Genomic DNA, 23,066 nt, shown 5'->3' on the forward strand with positions numbered 1-23,066 from the left:
TTGACTCGTTATGTGCACGGTTTCATAACTCCAAAGGAAATGGGCCAATGACAATTTTTCTCAAGCAAAATATTCCAGTTACAATTGGGTCCAGAGCTGTGGTTCTCAACCTTCCCTTCCCACTCACATATCACCTGCAGCAATAGAAGAGAGTGAAACAGAAACATCTGCAGATGCTGTCATTGTAGTAAAAATACACCAAAGTGCTGGAGGAATTCAGCAGATACCTTGCTGACTTTTCAGGCTCGAGCCCTTCTTCAAGGAATAAGCAAAGAATTAGAAAAAAACAGGAAATCTCAGAATACATTCAGTGCTGGCTGGGGGAGGAATCCAGACCAAGAAAAGGATATGATAAGGGGAGAGGCAAGAATTGATTTTGTCTGTGTGAAAGGAAAGACAGGGAAAAAAGGGAGAGAGACAGAGCTGGGGAAAGCGATGGGAGGTGGTGGGAGTGGGAAGAAGTTGGTGGGGAGGTTTATCAAAAGCCGGAGAAGTTGATATTAATGCCATCTGGTTGGAGGGTGCCCAAACTGAAGATGAGGTGGTGTTCCTCCAATTTGTGAGTGGTCTCAGTCTGGCAGAGCATGAGACCATGGACAGACAAGTCAGCAAGGGAATGGGATGGGGAATTGAAATAGATGGTCTCTGGGAGATCCCTGCTATTGCAGCAGACAGAACCGAGGTGCCCACAAAGCAATTTCCCAATCTGTGCCCAGTCGCTCCAATGTAGAGGAGACCACCAGAGGAAACTCTGTCATTTCACAAGTGATTCACTTGAAAGGACTGTTTGGGGCCCCGAATGGTAGTGAGAGAGAGTATCCAATAGAAGACAAAGATCTTGTTGGATTCTTCCATTAGCAAGGCATTGCAATCATTTGGCAGAATGCCTCATCACCAGAACTCTCAGACAATCACAAGGACTTTGCTTGGGTGGTGGTGAAAAGGGCCCTCCCCTTCAGATCCTTCATCCACTCAATCCATGAAATCCACCCTCAAGGAGACTCTAAGAAGACTGGGAAAAGGATGCAGTGTTTTTTGTCAAGAATCACCCGAGCAGCTGTGTAAAACAGGACTCTGTGCTGTATGATTTGTTCCTGCGGATGTATATTGAGACAAACATTGACTCATTGAAAGACATATTTTGGTCTTCCCAAAATGTGCTGGTCTTCCAATACATGGAGATATCCACAAATGAATGTTCCCATTTGCACATTCCATTATGCTGTAGTAACTACTTGATGTAGTTTGGTGCAGCCACTGAAAGGGCTCTGGGGGAATATCCATTGTTTAGGTCCTGCTGCCACTGACCATTGAATGTCAGCACCCCCTATGCCTTCCTCTCACTGATGCAATGTTTGGAAAGGAAATGTTAGTGGCATTGACATATTGTAGGGGCATATATTGAATTGATTGGTTCAATAGCTCTAGACAATGGCATGGCTCGTTCCTCAGATCATACTAGTCAACAAGTGTGGAAGGTCAGTAATGCCCAGTTGGACAATGGTCAAGGGAACAAAACTGAGTGCAATGCATTATGTATATTTCTGCTTTTTATTTAAGTATCCTTTAGACTTAGTTCTTACTTGCCCCGTTACCCCTTGGTCATTCTGCCATCACACTCTTAAATGAAACTCACCCTGAGAAAAGATGATACCTTTTGTCCCGTTTTCTATACCTTCTTCTGGGCTTTTCTCAATACCCTGCATGATTTGATGTGCTGCTCCATCTGTTGTTTTATTTATTAACTTCTTTATTATTATTATTTCAGTACCTGCACTGTATCTCAGTGCATGAGACAATTAATTTCTGACAGATCTTCCCTTTCCTCTTTTTCTGAATCCCAAAACTTATTTTTCTCTAACTTTTCTCAGTTGCTATGAAAATTCATTGACATCCTGCATTAATTCCCTTTCTGGCCTGCTAATTATATCAAGCATTTTGTTTTTTTGTTATTTACTGTTCTTGGGAGCTTGTTATGCGCAAGTTCATATACTCTTCACCTTGTATTACAACGTGCATCATACATTAAAGACACCTTTGGTTGGAAAGTATTTTGGGATACATGAGAATCGGAAAGGTATTTTGTTTTGCCTGAATGAGTTCATTGTTCAGAGTTTCTGCTTCAAACTGAAACATTATGTGCAGGATCAGTCATGCCACATATTTTATGTGACAGGGTGTCATACAGCACAGATGCAGACTCGACAGCCAACCATCTTTACTAATCCCATTGACCAGCAGTTGGCCTGAGGTGCAGTGGATGCTGAACCTGAAGTAATTAACCTGTGACAATCAGCTTTTATTCAGAAACAAAAGAAAACAAAATTCACATAAAATGAAAATATAATTGAAGTACTACTCATTCTATGTAGCTGTTTTGAGAAAATAGTTATCTTTTTAAATTTTCTAGAGCCAACAGGAAAGATACAGATGAATGCTGACTGTCAATTTCTGTCAGGAGTATTGAAGGTAGTAGCTAATGGGACAAATGTGAAACCAGCTTTCAATCCATAGCGACGTGAGAATCATAAAGGTGTTTGTGGTAAACCACTGTTATACTGTGATTGGCTACTGCCAGCTGGTCACAGCTTCTGAGACCGATCCTACCCATTACCCCTGTGCATACTCCCCACTCTTCCTGCCATGATCAGTCGATGAGGTTGGTTGCTGCTCCAGTCTATAGTCAATAAAAGCTGGTCAGTTTCACAACCTCAGTCTTTTGTGGTAATTGATGGTGCATCAATTTTATTGATCATATTTTTCAAAGAAAATAGAAAAATACCTGAAACCCAAGAGACTCGTCATAGACCCTCGATCATCTGATGCCCTGAACACGTTCGAAATCTGACTATGTTGCTTTGAGAACTTCCTGATGGCAACCGTGAATGCTGTTAACAGGAATGAGGACAGACTGAAACTCCTTTTCTCACAAGTCAGACCCTTGATCAATCATATGTGAAGGCCATGGGTACATTGAAGGTCCAGTATTGCAGAAGAATGAATGAGGTCTACACAAGACATATCCAGGCCACCAGAAAGTAGTGATCCGGTGAGTCGAGTGCCAAGTACCTATGGGGCCTTTGGGCCCTCTACAGAGGGTGCGACTACAAAGCCGTGATGGCTACCCAGAACACAGAGGACCTCATCGGGACCCCTATGTGGCCGGCATCTGGACCGGATACATCATACAGCAATTCCTGGAGCACAAGGTTCTTTACCTGCAAAGGGCGGTTGAATTAACAGAGACACTGGAGGTGGCCCTCCAAAATTTGGACAACTACTTGGCCTCCAAATGCACCTCAATTTTGGGATGGGGTTCCATCTCGTGCCATGATCAAATGGTTGTAGGCATCATCGCACCCTCTAACAACCTGACCTTGTGCTACTTCTGTGGGCAGGGCAAGGATCCAAGGAAATGCTGCCCTGCCAAGAAGGGGACATTATGCAAAGATTTGCTAGTCTAACCTGCCCGTGAAACCTAGCAGCGCCGCATGCTGACAGCCGTCAACCCAGACAGCACAATTAGCACCATCCCCTCTGTGGACTAGGGCCACGTGCGAGCCGTGGGGGTCGCCATTTTGGCCCACGTGGCTGGGGCCATCTTCTTGGGCCGGCAGCATAGAGGGGGATCAATGAAAGCAGCCATCTTGGGAACTGTTAGGTCTGCTTTGTTCATGAATGAGTGAGACAAACACCAGGCTGAGTCGAAATCAGGGTTCTTTGTTCTTTATTACCGGATTGTAACACTTGCGACTAAACATGTTAGTCGGAGAATGCATTCTGCCGTTATCAGCAAAATGGTGATTTTTTATACCCTTGGATATGTGCTTAGAACATCATCATATCATTACTTGTCCAATGACTAAAACTGTTGCTATCCTTTCCCTGCTAGCTTCCTGCCTCTCAATCCATCAATGTCTCTCTTATCTTGTAAGTACAAGGATGCATTCACATCTTGTTACTGCCCCGTACATTCCCATCTCATGATGTTTTACCTAACAGGAGTACAAGGACACCTCCCCTTCTTGTTACAGCCTTGTACAGGGTAACTCCCTACACATTCCCATCTCATGATGTTTTACCTTACAGAACCCATGCTCTCATCAGACTCGGACAGTGAGACTTTATTGGCCTCCATCACCCTGAACCAAGAGGGACCACACAAACTCGTCAGGTCTATGTTGGATGTCCAGGTAAACAGGTGTGTAACAAGCTCTTAGTTTGATAGCAGGAGCATAGAAAGCTTTATTCACTGTCTATCCCTCGAAATGTGGCCAGTCAGCCATATGATAAGACATGTCCAAATCCCATATGGCAGAAGTCCACGGGCCCTGTACGGTGACTTTTACCATTGGAGGCACAGTTTACAAACACTTAAGGCTCCTTGTCACGCTGCAGCCCTGTGCCCCCTTGCTACGGGGGCTAGATTTCCAGTGCCAACTTAAGAATGTTACATTGGAATTTGATGGGCCCCATCAGCCCCTCACCGTTTACAATGAACAGTTCCTAGATGGCCCTCTACCCATGACCTGTGGGCTCTTGACCCTCAAAGTAGCCCCTCCACTGTTGTTCGGAGATCTCACCCCTGCCTGCAAGCTGGTGGCCACCAGGAGCAGGCAATACTGTGCCGCAGACAGAGCATTCATCAAGTCAGAGGTGCAGCATTTGTTGGGCGAAGACATCATCGAGGCCAGGAGAACCCAGGTGGTCTAAGTAAAGAACACGATGGTCATAGACTATAGCCAGACCATAATTGGTACACGCAGCTTGATGCGTACCCCTCCCCCGCATATCTAATACGGTTAACCAGATTGCACAATATCGAGTATTCTCCATGATCGATCTCGTCAGCCTATCACCAGCTCCCGATTCGCCTGGAGGACTGCCAGTACACTGCATTTGAGGCAGATGGCCATTTTACCACTTCCTCCAGGTTCCCTTTGGCGTCACAAATGGGGTTTCCGTTTTCTCGCTGGAGATGGACCGCATGGCCACCTTATCCTATCTTGACAATGTGACCATCTGCGGCCATGACCTGCAGGACCATGATGCCAACCTTCGAAAATTCTTCTGGGCCGTGAAGCTCCTGAACCTTATTTATAAGAAGGATAAGTGTGCGTTCCGCACAACCTGACTAGCCATTCTCGGCTGTGTGGTCAAAAACGGTGTCATTGGCTCCGATCCTGACCGCATGCACCCTCTATTGAAGCTACCCCTTTCCCACACCCTCAGAGCTTTGAAGGGATGCCAAGGTTGCTTGTACTATGCTCAGTGGGACCCCAACTTGTGGACAAGGTTCGACCATTGGTCAAAGCCACCTCCTGCCCCCACTGGCAGAGGCCTGAGTAGCCTTCGACCATATCAAGGATGACATCACTAAAACAGCAATGCATGCAATAGATGAGTTCACACCTTTCCAGGTGGAGAGTGATGCATCTGACTTCTCCTTGATTGCCACACTTGCCTTCTTCTCACACACCCTCCATGGCCTTGAAATCCACCATTCCTCAGTTGAAAAGGAGGTCCAGGCCATCGTGAAGGCAATATGCCACTGGAGGCACTACTTCGCTGGCAAACACTTCACCCTCCTCATGGACCAATGGGTGGTTTCCTTCATGTTCAACAACAAGCAGAGGGCAAAATCAAAAGTGATAAAATTCTCAGATGGAGAATTGAACTGTCCACCTATAATTATGATATCCTATACAGGCTTGGCGATCTTAACAAGCCCCCGGATGCCCTCTTCCGCAGGACTTGTGCCAGTATCCAAATGGTCAGACTGCAGACCCTCCACAACAGCCTCTGCCACCCCAGAGTGACTAGGTTCTTCCATTTAATTAAACCATGGAATGTACTATACTTCTTTGAGTAAGTCAGAACAATGACCAAAAACTGCCTGGTCTGAGCCGAGTGCAAACTGCACTTCTAACGTCTGGACAAGGCACACCTGATCAAATCTACTCGCCCCTTCGAGCACCTGAGCATCGACTTCAAGGGGCTTCTTCCTTCCTCGAACTGGAACATATACTTCCTTACCATTGTCCATGAGTACTCTCACTTCCCTTTCGCCATCCCCTGCTCAGACATGACCACGGCTACTGTCATCAAGGCCCTCAGTGATATCTTCACGCTCTTTAGGTACCCCAGCTTCATCCACAGCGTCCGGAGGACCTCATTTATAAGCGACAAGCTGCGGCAGTACCTGCCAGCCAGGGCCATTGCCATGAGCAGGAACACCAGCTGCCATCCCAGAGGGAATGGGCAGGTGGAGAATGCCAAGGGCCAGAAAACCATCCTCCTGGAACTGAGGTCACGGGGCCTCCCCGTCTTCCACTGGCAAGAGGTGCTTCCAGCTGTATTCCACTCCGCATGGTCGCTCTTATGTACAGCCACTAACAATATGCCTCATGAATGTATATTTGCTTCCCTAGGATGTCTATGTCAGGTACTATGCTGCCTGTCTGGATGTCCTCCCCGGGACTGGTCCTGATTTTGAAGCACACCAGCCAATCTAAGACTGCCCACTAGTGGAAAGGGTCTACCTCCTCCACACAAATCTCCAGTATGCCTACGTAATCTTCCCCGATGGGCGCAAGGACACCGTCTCGATCTGGAATTTGGCACCATCGGGCGTCCCTCCAACCGCGATCAACCACCAACAGACAGTCACCCCCCCCCCCACCCCTGCCAGCTTGGGGTCCCCGAACCTGCTGCTGACCACACTTTACTCTTGGCAGCTGTTGTACCCATGATGCACCAGCACCACACTCCCTCCTCTCTTCATTTGTCCCTTCCCCCTGGCAAACTGTAACCAGTGATAACAGACCAGCCGCACAAACTGCCCATGGCGGCATCTCAACCATGTCATTCGCTGCAGCAGAGGAGATCCCCTGACAGACTTAACCTGTAAAATATGTATATGTGTATATATTTGCTTCATTTTTCTCTCACCCTGCAGGACTCTTCTTAAAAAAGGAGGGGTGAATGTAGTAAATCTCTGTTATACTATGATTGGCTACTGCCAGCTGGACACACCTCCTGAGATTGATCCTACCCATTACCCCTTTGCCATTCTGTGGTGGTACACCAATGGCCACTGTAAGGGGCAACCTCTGTATCTGTAGGGGGACAAGACAACACCTGGCCGGCTGTCAATCAGCCAACCTGAATGGACCCAGTTGGGTCTCAATCATCCTCCACTGTAGGGGGCAACCTCTGTACCTGCAGAAGAGCAGGGGGACAAGACAACACCTGGACGGCTGTCAATCAGCCAACCTGAATGGACCCGGTTGGGTGTCAATCATCCTCCAGGATATAAGCCTTCTAAGTACTCTCAGAGTTCATAGCAGCACACTCTCACAGCTGGCTCTGTGGAGTTTTACGTCGAATAAAGCTTGTTGTACAGTCTTTAGTTTTGTGTGTTTGCTTCTGACCAACACATTCTTCCTGCCATAATCAGTTGATGAGGCTGGTTGCTGCTCCAGTCTATAGTCAATAAAAGCTGATCAGTTTCACAACCTCAGTCTTTTGTGGTAGTTGATGGTGTATCATTGTTATTGTCTGCACTACTCTTGCTGTAGTAAAAGACAGAGGATTTTGAGTGTCCGGATTCCCAATAAAGTTGCTTGAACATACAGGAATGTTCTTGCCAGTTCTGCTGTGCTCCCATTGTAAATTCTATAGAGCCATTTGGCCATACCCAAAATGTTAAAGTTGAAACTGTATTTAATCACCTGCTGCTATATTTGCGATAAGAGTACAAAAGCTCAAATCAGAGAGATTCTCTTGAGATTCTTCAGGAAGAAATTCTTCCAGAATGCTTGCATATACTGCTGAATGAAAAAAAAGCCCATGCTGCGACTGCTCGTCTCCATGTGGCTCACAACAGGGACAAGGTCCCATGACTGGCCTCCTACTTCCTCATTCCTCTTTCAACTGATTTCTCTGTGTCACTTTGGAAACATTCCTGTCTGCTTTCCTTTATCATAGTTAAAATGAAACATAGTCAAAAAGAGTCTGTAAACCATCCAACACAAATGATGTCCAATCAAGTAACAGGAAATTTGTTGCAAATTTTGCAGTAAATTATTAGCTGACAATGGTTTTAAATTTTGAGACACAGCACCTTTCTGTTTGAAGCCTTGCTGCTTGGGAACCTGTTGATGGAATATTGGCCAGGATCAGTGACGAAGGAAACAAGTATTACTCAAAGTTTTATTCTTATCATATCTGTACGTTCTGCTATGATTAGTCCATCTTGAACATTGGAGTCATAATATAATATTATTTACATTCTCCACACTTTGTATTTTTTAAATTCTTGTTGTGCATGTTCCATATTAATGATAACAGTTCCCAATGTGGCAGTTGGATCATGTAGTTGGAAATTGAAAGCAAACATTTGAACGTCCTCCTGTCATAGGATGTGAAGACCTGGTACATTTTAAAATTTATACATACATCACTGTAACAGTCAATTTTGGCCCTCGAGCCCTTGCCACTCAATTACACCTCATTGACCTACAGCCCTTGGTACGTTTTGAACAATGGGAGGAAACTGGAGCACCTAAAGAAAACTCATGCAGACACGGGGAGAACCTTGAAACTCCTTGCAGACAGCGTGGGATTCGAACCCCAGTCGCTGGCACTGTACCAGTGTTGTGCTAACCATGCTGTCCAAACATTGGCCTAGGCACAAGAAACTTCTTTATCTTTTGGCAGAAAGAAGAGTCACTAAACTCTATAAAGCATGATTCATAAAGATACGTAGAAGAAGACAGTTGTGGGTGTAAATATTTGCAAAAGCAGTAAATGTAAAATATTTTAAATTTAACTTAAAATTTTTTAAAACTTAGACATATACGCCCTTTCAGCCCATGAACCCATGTCGCCCAATTACACCCAATTGTCCTACAACCCCTGATCCCTGGGGAAAACCCATGCGGACACGGGGAGAACGTACAAACTCCTTAGAGGCGGCATGGGATTCAAACCAGGTCCTGATCGCTGGCACTGTAACAGCGTTGCACTAACCGCTACACCAACTGTGCCACACTGGGATCCTGGGCTCCATACTCAGAGGCAAGATAGATATGCTAAAATGACTTAAAATCTTGACTAAACCACAAATGGATTATTGTGTCCAATTCTGGTCACCTATCTTCAGCAAGGATGTGTAACTTACAGTAGAAGGTACAGAGAAAATTCTGGGGGTCAGGGAATTCAGCCAAATAATTGGATTGGAGAAGTTGGGGTTCTTCTGGGACATCTGAATGATGCATTTTGGTAAGTCAAATATGGGTAGGAGAAAATACATTAAATGGTAGAATGCTGAGGGAAGTCTAAGTCCATAATGTTTAGAAAATGGAAACACTGGAAGATAAGGTGGTGAAGAAGGCATAGGCCAGGTAAAGGATATAAAAGTTGGGCTTATGTTGGAACAATACTTGGAGAATGGAGTGCAGTTTGGGTTGCCGCACTATAGAAAAGGTGTGGTCCCACTGGAGAGAGTGCAGCAGTGATTCACCGGGGTGTTGCTTGAATTGGGGGACAGTTTGGAATTACTGGGTTTATTTTCTCTGAAGCAAAGGAGGCTTGACTGATGAAGTGACAGAGGTTTGTACATAAAATGATAAGAGGCATAGATAGGGCAACTAGACATTTAGACACATACAGTACAGTAACAGGCCCTTTCAGCCCATGAGCCTGAGCCATCCAATTACACCAAATTGACCTTCAATCCCAGTATGTTTTGAACAGTGAGAGGAAACCCACGCAGACATGGGGAGAATGTACAAATCCCTTATAGATAGTACCAGATTCGAACCTGGATTGCTGGCGCTGTAACAGTGTTGCACTAACTGCTACGCTAACCGTACTGCGCCTGTCAGAATCTTTTTCACATGGTAGGAGTATCAAAAATAAGGAAGTATAAGTTAGGGTTAGAGGTAGAAGTTTTGAAGAGTATTTAAGGGGATTTTTTTTTCAAATAGGCCTCAATTATACCTGTGCTCAAGAAGCGTGTGTTAATCTGCCTAAATATTTACTGATCAATGGCACTTACATTCACAGGGAGGCTAGCGGTGAAGCAAATAAGCTCTTGTCTGATCCAATTTGCCTACTACAGCAGCAAATCTACAAGCAGATGCCATCTCCCTGGGTCTAACCAAAGCCCTGGACAGCAAAGAAATATACATCAGGATGTTCAGCATTCAATACCATTATCCCCTCAAAACTGATCAGCAAACACCAAGACCTTGCCTGTGTAATTGAATCCTGGATTTTCTCACCTCCAGATCACAATCAGTGAGGATTGGTAAGGACATCTCTTCCACAATCTCCATCAATACTGGAACACCACAGGGCTGCGTTCTTAGCCCCCTCCTCTACTCACTTTATACCAGTGACTCTGTGGCTCAGTTCAACAATAACACCATCTACAAATTTCCTTTTCAATCTTTGTTATAAACATTATAGTAAACAATACATGAGGAGAATAGAATACAGAATCGAATAGTTAAAACAGAAACATCAATATATTGCAATACAACATATAACATTATAACATATTGAACATATTATCCCATTCTCCTCAATTTGAAATATTCAAAAAAGAGAAAAAAACCCATTTAATTTACCAAATAAACAAAAAGGCTGGACAACCTAAACTGAGAGTTCACTACAACAGATCAGTACAAATTATTTATCTAGTCCTTGCCAATAAAAAAACCGAGAAATTCAGAACAGTCTGGAAGGTAAAGTCAAAATGCAAATGAACTAAAAAATGAAAATAGTTTATAAAAGGACGCCAGGTCTCTTCAAACTTATCAGAGGTATCAAAAGTGCATCTTTTGAGAGAGCCATTGCATCAAAGTAGGTGAATTAGAATCTTTCCATTTAAATAAAATGGCTCTTCTGGCCAATGGTATAGCAAAGGCTACAACCCGATGTGCAGAAGTGGGAACTCGACCCACCTCCGGAACTATAATTCCAAAAAATAGCAGTCATTGGATTAGGTTGCAATCTAATACCCAGTATAATTGACAAAATTTTGAAATACAGAGCAAGACCAAAACATATGCGTTAATGTGTCCACTTGTGATTTGCATCTATCACACATAGGACTAACATTTGGAAAGATACGGGCCAATATCATCAACAAATTTGCTGATGATATCATGGTAGTGGGTTCATGAAAAGGAGTGATTATTAGTCAGTGTACAAGAGGGAAATTGAAATATTGGATTAATGGTGTATTAACATCAACCTTGAACTCAATGTCACCAAAAACAAGATGATTGTGGACTGTAGGAAGGGAAAACCAGAGGGGTACAACTCAGTGATCATTGGGGTATTTGAGGTGGAAAGCCAAACCAAATTTAAATTCCTCAGAATCACTATCTCGGAGGACACAACACATTAATGAAGAAAGCACGTCAGCACCTCTACTTCCTCAGGAGTTTGCGGAGGATTGGGATGACATTGGAAACCTTGGCAAACTTCTGCAGATGTGCAGTTGAAAGAGTGCGGACTGGATGCATCACAGCATGGTATGGGGGCACCAATACCTCTGAGGGGAACTCCTTGCAAAAGGTGGTGAACACAGCCCATACATCAGAGGCAAAATTCTCCCCACGATCGAGAACATCGAAATGGAACGCTGCCGCCGGAGAGCAGCAGCGATCAGTAAGGATCAACACCACCCCAGCACACGCTCTGTTCTTGCTGCTGTCATCAGGAAAGTGGTAGAGGTGCCACAACAGACTTGCATCACCAGGTTCAGGAATAGCTGCTACCCCCTCACCATCAGACTCCTCAACCACAAACTCACTCAGGGACTCCTTTCCACATTATTTATTATTGAGTATTTATTTTCTGCATTGCACAGATAGTTTGTTTACATTTCTTTCTTTGTTTACATATCTCTCTTTTGTATACTACCCTTTCTTGAGTACAGTTTTTTGCATTACCGATAAGTAGAAATTCTGCCCTGCCTGCAGTTAAAAGAATCTCAAGGTTATATGTACTCTGACAATAAATCTGAACTTCGAATTTGAAATCTGGAGTTCTGAGCCAGAGGAAGTGATGGAGTAGTTTACAATTACAATGTTCTTAAGAGATATTTAGTCAGGCAGTTGGAGGAAACATCTCTTTGGCTTGGCTTCGCGGACGAAGATTTATGGAGGGGGTAAAAAGTCCACGTCAGCTGCAGGCTCGTTTGTGGCTGACCAGTCCGATGCGGGACAGGCAGACGCGGTTGCAGCGGCTGCAGGGGAAAATGGGTGGGTTGGGGTTGGGTGTTGGGTTTTTCCTCCTTTGCCTTTTGTCAGTGAGGTGGGCTCTGCGGTCTTCTTCAAAGGAGGTTGCTGCCCGCCAAACTGTGAGGCGCCAAGATGCACGGTTTGAGGCGAGATCAGCCCACTGGCGGTGGTCAATGGGGCAGGCACCCAGAGATTTCTTTAGGCAGTCCTTGTACCTCTTCTTTGGTGCACCTCTGTCACGGTGGCCAGTGGAGAGCTCGCCATATAACACGATCTTGGGAAGGCGATGGTCCTCCATTCTGGAGACGTGACCCATCCAGCTGGATCTTCAGCAGCGTGGTCAGGCAGTTGGAGGCAACATACAGAACAGGAATCTAATGCAGACAAAAGGCATCAGTATAGGTGAGAGAAGATTGGCATGGACATGGTGGACAAAAGGCCTGTTTCCGTGCTGTCTGACTGACTCCCTGAACCAAAAAGGCTGAGTGGAGATTGGCAGAGGGGTACAGGATTATGGTTTATAGAAGGTAACAGCAGATGATATTTATCTTTGCAGATAGGTCAAGTCCGATGGCACAGATATAAAATTTTAGGCAAAAGATAAATGAGAAAAAAGTGGAAAAAAGTCTGGAATTCACTGCAATTAAACCTGGAGGAAACAGAATTAAGCAAGGCTTTCAAAGGAATGGAATAAGCAACTGAAAAAAGGAAAAAGAAAATGTGCAGCAGAAGGATCAGGTGAATGGACGGCTGAGATTTGCTGGCATGGACTTGATGGGTCAAATCAATTATTTAATTCTTGGTTTGCATTGAAACATATGTGATCTTTAACCCCTTTTACACTGACACCCTGTCCCAGGAATTAACTGGGACAGGGTCCAGTGGAAAAGGAACACTGTTCGAATGCCAGTGTCAAATGATGTTATTTCACACTGGGGATTAACCGCCTCTACCCCTCACTCATATCCCCAGCATTTGCTGATCTCGGCGTGGTGATAAAACCAGTGGAAAAGGGGCAGCAGAAAGTCACCTGTTTCCGGGGATGAGTTGTGTTCAGTGGAAAAGCAATTAGTATCCCAGTTAAGGGAAACGGCATGAAGGGCTTCCTATCCCGGGACACTGCACAGCCAGTTAACTGGAATGCCAGTAGAAAAGGGGCTTTTGAATACTACTGGTCTCTGAGGATATTGGACAAAATTCTGGATCACCTCAGGGTTCATCTGGTGTGTGAAGTCCTGATGCCTGGGACCTACAGATAGGAGACTGCAGTCGGTGGCCAGAAGGATGTCAGGAAATGTTTCCAGGACCAAAGATTCACTTTTCAAACCCATTCTGATTGCCAACGTTATTTGATCTCAGCCTATGGTGCCTTTGAAGAAGACTGCAGAGCCCACTTCACTGACAAAAGGCAAAGGAGGAAAAACCCAACACCCAACCCCAACCAACCAATTTTCCCCTGCAACCGCTGCAACCGTGTCTGCCTGTCCCGCATTGGACTTGTCAGCCACAAATGAGCCTGCAGCTGACGTGGACATTTACCCCCTCCTTAAATCTTCGTCCGCGAAGCCAAGCCAAAGAAGAAGATGGTGCCTTTGGAGATGAGTCTTGAGGGGGTCCGGAGGGGGCTAAAAATCATCCACTTTTTATCCCTGCTGGTAGTGTGTGCATTGAAGTTGATGCTGTCTGCAGTTTAAACTGACAGATATTACTCACTGCCTTGACTTGTATGTGAGGCAATAGGTTAGAGCCTACAAAACTGGGGGGGTGGCTGGGGTGGGCGAAAGGAATTTGAAAAATTATTCCTGCTTGCATACTAATGTTTGTTGTTATTTTGGGAATACTTTCAGGACTCTTGACATATAAAAGATGCAAATTGTGAGGATAGAAACTTCCTTTCTGGAAACCAAATGATTTGAATTTTGCATTTAATTGCCAAAATGAAAATACAGATAAATAACACCGCCTCCGAAAAGGTGAACATAGCTGTGTTTATTTTTGAAAGCTGCCTTCTCTGCGAGGCAGATTTTATTGTTCAACTAACAATACTCAGGTCAGAAGTAAAACAGGAAAGTCTGAAGACAACGCGATTGAAGTAAAAAGACAATGCGGGAGAAACTCAGCAGGTCAAAATGTGCACTCTATACAGCAAAGATACATAAGAGGTGCCTGCTGACGTTTTTCCAAACCTCGGCGAAGGACACAAGCCCAAAACGTTGCTACATAAAATACACTGTTTGACCTGCTGAGTTTCTCTAGCATTGTGTTTTTACAATATTCAGGACAGGTCTGCTTAATAGCTAATTCATTGGCATTACAATCTTCCTCACTTCCTGTAGAGGGTGCTGTTATCCATCATCATGCCACATATGGCAAGCCAAACCAAAATTATTTCATGAAGTGATACACAAAAGTTTGCAGACACCGTGATTGTAATAGAAACACAGAAATGCTGGAGGAACTTAGGGAGACACGCAGCGTCCTTAGGAGGTAAAGATATATGACCAATGTTTTTGGTGTGAGCCCTTCTTCAAGGTAGGAGAAAGAGCAGGGAGCATCTGAATAAAGAAATGGCAGGGGGAGGAGTACAGACCAACAGACAAAAGGTGATTATTGGATATTGAGAAGAGGCCGGGCAAAAGGAAAGGCGAGAATTGATCGGGAAAGAGGTGAAGAGGGGTTTGGCTCTGTGAATGCAGAGCTGGGGTAAAGGAGATAGAGGGAACAGTGAAGAGAGAGAAACAGAGCTACAAGAAAGGAGACGTGGGTGGTGGTGGTGGTGGGGTGGGTGGGGGGCAGGGCTAACAGAAACCAGAGAAGCTGATGTAAATGGTGGAGTGTGCCCAGACAGAATATGAGGCGTTGTTCCTCCAATTTATGGGTGGCAGTGCATGAGACCATGGACAGACATGTCGGCAAGGGAATGGGGTAGGAAATTGAAATGGATCCCCACTATTGCAGCGGACAGAACCTAGGTGCTCAACAAAGCGATCTCCCAGTTGATGTCTGTTTATCCGATGTAGAGGAGACTACACTGGGAGCACCAGATGCAGTCGATGGACCCTGCAGATTCACAAATGAAGTGTTGCTTCACTTGGAAGGACAGTTTGGGACCCTGAATGATGCTGAAGGAGGAGGTGTGGGCATAAGTGGAGCACCTCCTGTGGACATAGGGGTAGGTGCCAAGGGAGTGATTAGTGGGAAGGGAGGAGTGGACACGGGAATCACAAACGGAGTGATCCCTGCTGAAGACTGAGAAGGGAGGAGAGGGGAAGATGTGTCTGGTGGTGGGATCATGTAGTAGGTGGCGGAAATGATGCAGGATTATATTTTGGTTGCCCAAAAGGTTGGTAGGGTGATAGGTGAAGACAAGGGGAATCCTGTCCTTGTTACATGTGGGGGCAGAGGGAGCCACGGCAGATATGCAGGTAATGGAGGATATGCAGGTGAGTGTCAAGTTTATGGTGGAAGAGGAGAATCTATGTTGTTAGAAGAAGGAGGACATCTCTAATGATCTGGCCTTGAAGACCTTGTCCCAGAAGCAGATGTGATGGAGATAGGGAAATTGAGAGAAAGGAATGGAATCCTTATGGGGGTCCGGGTGTGAAGCAATTAGGTCGAGGTAGCTGGGGAATTGGTGGATTTGTAGAAGATGTCTGTTGAGAGTTTATCTCCCAAGATGGAGACAGAGAGATCAAGAAAGGGGACAGTATTGTTAGAGATGGGCCAAGAGAATTTGAGGTCAGGATGGAAATTGGCAGCAAAGTGGATAAAGATGACCAGTTCAACATGGGTGCATAAGGCAGTCCTAAAGTAGTCGTCGATATAGCAGAGGAGAAGTTGAGGGGTCTTGCCTGTTTTGGCTTGTAGCATGGAATATTTGGTTAAGCATAGCTGGGGCCCATGCAAGTACACATGGCTACTCCTTTGACTTGAAGCAAGTGGATTGAGTCAAAGCAGTTATTGAGGGTAAGTCTGCCACCCAGAGGAAGGTGGTGAGAGAGGTGTACTGGTTGGGTCTATTGTTGAGAAAGAAACTAAGGGCTTTGAGGCCTTTGCTGAGGGGGATGGGCATGTATAGTGATTGGATGTCCGTGGTAAACATGAGGCGATTGACTTCAGGGAATTAGAAGTTGTTGAAGTAATGGAGGGCATGAGGAGTATCGTGGATGTAGGTGGGGAGGGAGAGGACAGGGGGAAACAAAATGGTGTCAAGGTAAGTCGACACCAGTTTGATGAAGCATGGCCATGTGGAAATAATGGGTTTGCCAGTACAATTGGGTTTGTGGATCTTGGATAGGAGGTAGAGCCGAGCAGTGCAGGGTTGGGCAACAATGAAGTTGGAGGCTGTGTGAGGGAGACGACTGGAAGATAGTTCATTTACTTATCAAATCACTGGAAGGATACATTCGATATTAGAAGCAAAAAAAAGAACAGGAGGGGCTCATGAGAATTATATGGTAGCCAGGAAGGAATTTAAGACAGGACTTAGGACAGCTGGAAGTGGGCATGAGATTAAGGCATTCTATGCTCATGAGAAGAATAAAAGATGACTAGAGGGAAGGTGGGGCCGCTTAAGGAAAAGGAGGCAACGTGTACCTGGAAGCGGAGGAGGTTGAAATGAGGGCGGATCTCATTGAAACATTTGAATGTTGAAAGGCATGGACAGAGTAGTTGTAGAAAGGTTGTTTCCTATGGTGGGAGAGTCTAGGACATGAGGGCGTAACTTCAGGATTGAAGGGTGTCTGCTTAGAACAGAAGGATGTCTGCAGAGGAATTCTTTCAGGCAGAGAGTGGTAAATCTGCAGAAGGCTGGCAGTGGGGCTGAGTGGGAAAATGAATCAGATTACGATTAAATAGTGGGCTCTTATGGATCTCCCAGAGGACACCCATTTTAAATCCCCACCCCATTTCCTTGCCAACATGTCTGTCCATGGTCTCATCCACTGCCAGGTTGTGGGACAACCTGCAAATTGGAAGAACAACACCTCATATTCCATCCTCCAACTGGATGCCATTAACATTGATCGGTTTCCTCCCCCACACCCCCACCCCACCCCTCCCTCCTCAATCCATGTCTCCTTTCCTGTTGCTCTGTCTGTCTCCCTCTCTCTTCCCCTTTCCCTCTGTCTCATTTATCCCAGTTCAGCATTCACAGAGCCAACCCCCCCCCCCACCACCTCCCATCCATTCCCTTTTGTCTGTCTCTTCTCCATATCCAATAATCACTTCCTGTCTGTTGGTCTGGTCTGTACTCCTCCCCCTGCCTTTTCTTTTATTCAGGCTCTTTCTCTTACATTGAAGAAGGGTTCAAGACTGAAACATGAGTAATGCAATATTCCTTTACCTCCTATGGATGCAGTGTGACCTACTGACGACCTCCAGCGTTTTTCTGATTTTACCAAAATTATTTGATATTTGCTTTTTAGCTTGCAGGGATATTCCTAATTTAGAATGTTTAAAAAAAACCGTATAATTAAATGTTTGGTAAGGTTTTGAGATATATGACATTCAATTGCAGACCATGAATCCCCACGTGGAAGGAACAAAGGAAGAGGAGTCTTGCATCATTTCAAAGAAGGGCATCAAATCGTCATTATGCTTATTTTTGTGGGTCAGATCAAATTATTAATTATTTGTCATGGTAACGGCAGTAGTATCTTGTCCTTAAACATAGAATCATCAAAAATAGGATAGGCTATCACAAGGCTGCAGGATTGGTGTAGTGCAGGGGTTCCCAACCTTTTTGTTCTTCTGTACCCCTTGGGCATTTTTATAGGTTCCCGTGTACCCCTAAAAATTAAGGATAAAAAAAAACGACATTGTGCAATCTGACTGCAGATTACAACACCGTGTATTGTACAGTAGTGGTTATTCTCTCAGACCCAATGTACCCCCTGAAAAGTGCAAATGTACCCCTGGGGGTACATGCACCCCAGGTTGGGAACCCCTGGTGTAGTGGTTAGCCCAACAATGTTACAGTGCCAGTGATTAGGACCAGTGTTCGAATCCCCCGTTGTCTGTAAGGAGTTTGTATGCTTTCCCCGTGTCTGTGTTGGTTTTCCCGGGGCTCCAATTTCCTTCCACCCTTCAAAACAAATTATAAAAAAATAATTGAAGATACATTGGATAAATGTCAAAGATGCACTATTCAGCCTTAGCTGCCTCCACCGGCTTAACTTGAGATGTTCCCTATCTTTCCTCATCTATATCTCATAGAGTAGTCCTCAATTCATGCTTGTTCTCCTTCCACTTAAATATAGCCATACATTGACTTCCGTCTGGGTTACGTTCTAGACGTGGGGACACAAATCAATTTGGGTGTAAGTTGATCATTATAGGTGAAATATACTGTACAACGTGACACACATACATATTTATCTAAAGCTCTATATTGTACATACATGTGATTATATATACATGCATATATTATAGATTTCAATTACACATATGTCCTGGCAGCACAAGAGTCTGCGTGTCGAATGTGTGATGCATGACTTAGCATCCTCTAATGCCACCAACATCGGTCTCGGCGTAAATTTTGCAATTTTTGTTAAGCCATTATCTGTGATCAGATGATACTCGATCGGGCGCAAGGTATGGCTGTATATCAGTACTATTCTCTTCAGCCACTTCATTGTCAGGGCATTGAGTATGGGAGGGTAGTGGTGCAGGGACATCATGTTACAACTGTTCAACAAGTTGGTGAGACAGCACTTGGAATATTGTGTTCAGTTCTGATACAGGATATAATTGAGCCAGAAGGTGCAGAAAAGATTCATGAGAATGTTGCTGGTACTGGGAGGCTTGAATTCTGAGGAGAGCCTGGACAGGCTGAGATGTTTTTCCCTGCAGGGTTGGAGGCTAAGGGAGGGCCTTGTAGGAGTTTACAAAATATGAGGGGTAGATAAGGTAAATAGTCATAGTCCTTTTCCCAAGGTAGGGGAATCTAAAACTAGAGATCTAAGGTGAGAAGTGAAAGATTTTGAAGGAACCTGAGAGCCACCTTCATCATACAAATTGGAAGAGGAAATAGTAGAATCAGGGACAACTGCTTAAAATACATTTGGACAGGTTTGGAGGGATAAGGGTTAAACACAGGCAAATGAGACTAGCATGATTGGCATGGACAAGTAGGGCTGAAGGGCCTGTTTCCATGCTGTGGAACTCTGATTCTATGACCTATTTTGTTAAACTCTCCTCCTCCCGACTTTATCAAATGGAAAAAGAGATCCAGTTCATTTTTTATTGATACATTCATGATCATTTTTGTAGTCTTTCCCTGTACACCCTCAGCTACGTCTGAATCCTATATAATGTGGCAACTAGCATGCTAAACGTGGCATAACTCTCAGTTGATGAAGGCCTGGCTTCTCTAAAAACAAAGAATGCTGGAAACTCTCAGCAGGTTAGGAAATTTCAATGGAAAGAGAAAAAGAGTCAATGTTTTTGATCAAAGATGCTCAGACAGATCTGGATAGGATAGTGTTACAGAATAAGTTAATTAAATTATGATAAAATACATATTAAAAGGGCGAGATTCTGAGGTTTAGTTATCAGTTCACATTTCACAAACATCACATTTGTCAACAAGAGCTATGCAAGGGTAGACTTTGTGTCTGCAGTTGGCTTTGCAGAGACAATGGGAGGTGCTTGTGAGAGTTTCACAAGTATGTGTTTGAAACAGCATGTTTGAACAGTGTCCAGGCTCAAGAACTGAGAAATCTTTTGCTGCTATTCTGGTTGAAGTTTTTCGTCCTAAGTAGGGCTATGTAAAATGCCTGGAGAGGATGGATTCCCAATAGAATTCCATAAAAAATTTAAAGAGTTATTAATTCCTCCTCTCCTGGAAGTAATGAACCAGATAGAAGAAACGCAAAACTTGCCAGATTCATGTAAGACAGCAATAATTACAGTAATACCAAAGACGGGGAAGGATCCATTAACACCAGCATCATATAGACCAATATCTCTACTTAATTCAGATTAAAAGATAATAGCGAAATTATTAGCATACAGATTGGCTGATTGTGTACCAAAAATAGTAAAACAAAATCAAACTTGATTTATTAAGAAAAGACGAACAGCAGAAAATGTCTGTAAACTTATTAATCTAATTCATGCAGTTCAAGGAAATAAGAAGCCAACAGTGGCTGTTGCTTTAGATGCAGAAAAACCCTTTGACAGAGTAGAATGGAATTATTTATTCAAAGTATTACATAGGTTCAATCTACCAGAAAAATATATTAATTGGATTAAAGCTTTATATAATGTATCATTGGCGAAGCTAACAGTAAATGGATATGTATTGAACCAATTTAAATCAAGTAGGTCAACTAGACAGGGATGTTCATTATCCCCCTCATTGTTCACCTTAGCAATAGAACCATTGGTAGAACTGGTAAGAACAGAAAATAAAATAAAAGGGATAAAAATAAAGGAGGAGTACAAAATCAGTTTATTTGCAGATGACATCATAGTATACTTAACAGAACCAGAAATATCAATAAAAGAATTACATATGAAATTGAAGGAGTATGGAGAAATATCGGGGTACAAGATCCACGCAAATAAAAGTGAAGTGAGTAACGCGGAATATACAGAATTTAAAAAATAATCATCATTTAAATGGCAAACACAAGCAATCTGATACCTAGGTGTTAGGTTAAATAATAACTTAAGCCACCTGTACAGACTAAATTATCTGTCACTAATAAAAAAATTGCAGGAAGACTTAAAACATTGGAAAGAATTACCATTAACGTTGATAGGGAGGGTAAATTGCATTAAAATGAATGTCTTCCCAAGGATACAATACTTATTTCAATCGTTACCAATTCTCTTAACAGAGAAATTCTTTAATGAACTAAAGAGAATAATAAGGAAATTCTTGTGGAAAGGGGGAAATCGAGGATAGCGTTAGATAAATTAACAGAGAGGTACAACCAAGGTGGTTTGCAGTTAGCAAACTTTAAAAATTATTATAGAGCCGCACAATTAAGGTATTTATCAGATTTTTACCAGACAAGGGAAAAACCAGACTGGACTAAGATAGACTAGATAAAATAGGGGAGAAGGTACTGGAACATATACTTTATAAGTGGGATGAAAAGCTGGTGCAATATATAAGCTCACCAGTATTGCATCATTTACTTAATATATGGAAGAAGATTCACTTAGAAAGGAAAAAAAACAAATTACCAAATACCAAAATTGTTATTGACATAAAACCCACTAATCCCTTTTACAATAGATAATCTTTCCTTTAGAGAATGGGAGAGAAAAGGAATCAAAAGACTAGAAAATTGTTTTTTGGGAAATAATTTATTAACATTTGAACAAATGAAGTACAAATATGGTACAATGTTTGCATATCATCAACTGAAATCTTATTTAAAGGATAAATTGGGAAACAGACTGAGATTACCAGAAGGAAGCAGCTTTGAATATGTGATTACAGACACAATGATAATTTATAACGAACATGTACATTAAGCTGCAAGATAAGGAAAATGATGAAATAAGCTGTAAACCTAAACAAAAGTGGGCAAAGGATTTAAACATAAAGATAAAAAGTGAAGCATGGGAAAAGTTATGTTCTGGAACTATGAAGAATATAATAAACACAAGGTTATGCATGATACAGTATAATTGGTTATACAGGTTATATATCACGCCTCAAAATTTAAAAGAATGGGATCCAACATTATCAGACAGATGTTTTCGCTGTAAGAAGGAAATGAGATCAACAGTACATGCAATTTGGGCATGTGAGAAAGTGCAAATGTTTTGGGAAGATCTAAATCATGTAGCAAATAAAATCACAAAAATAACATACCAAAAAATCCAGAGATCTTTCTTCTAAGTAATAAAGAAATAAGGAATTAGGCCTCAAATTGGATAAAGTGCAAAAAAGATTTATTATGATAGCCTTAGCAGTAGCAAAAAAATGTATAATGTTAACTTGGAAAATGCAAGAGAGCCTGAGAATACAGCAATGGTACATGGAAATAATAAATGTATTCCACTGAAAAAGATAACATATAATTTAAAAAATAAAGTCACATTATTTGAACAAATTTGGGAACCATACATGGAACATAACAGAGAGGGCTTGCCTCGGATCTCCACCCCATAAAATGATAAGAAGACAAAATGACTTGATCCAGTGTATAAAGTAGATGACACATTTTTCTTGTTTATTTTTCATTGTGTGATGACATTGTTTAATGGGTTTATTGTATTGTATATGTTGAATATTTATTGGTTTTTGAGGGGGGTGGGAAGGGGGGGAGGGAGGGTAGGGGGAAAAAAAGGGAGAAAATGCCGCTGTGTATATTTAATGAGAAACGTTTGTATATATTTTGGTTGATATGGTTCACAGTGTGAAAAATAAAAAATTATTATAATAAAAAAGGAAGGGCCACATAGTTTTTCAAACAGAGAGAAACCATCCATTGTTTGGGAATGTATCCTGCAGCAGATTGTGATGAAGCCTGCAAGTTGGCAGACCTGCTGCATTTCAAGATGGGTTTTGAGTTCTGCAGAGGTTGACGCTGGTTATTGTATTTCTCCTGGAATAGTGGAAAAAGAACTCCTTGTGGTAACCTAGAAGAAGAAGCAGTTATCTTTTGGAAAACCCAAGAGGGGGCAAGTTTCTTCAGTAAGGCGCTTCAGTTGCTGATTGAAGGAGATCAGTTTGTGTGTCCAATGAACAACAAATATCTCTCTGAAACCAACATAGACCTTCCTGAGTGGTAACAACTTAAGTTAAAGCACCAGAGCCTGGTCAATATATTAACTGCTTAA

Source organism: Narcine bancroftii, chromosome 12 (assembly GCF_036971445.1).
Source record: "Narcine bancroftii isolate sNarBan1 chromosome 12, sNarBan1.hap1, whole genome shotgun sequence".
NCBI classification, from domain to species: domain Eukaryota; kingdom Metazoa; phylum Chordata; class Chondrichthyes; order Torpediniformes; family Narcinidae; genus Narcine; species Narcine bancroftii.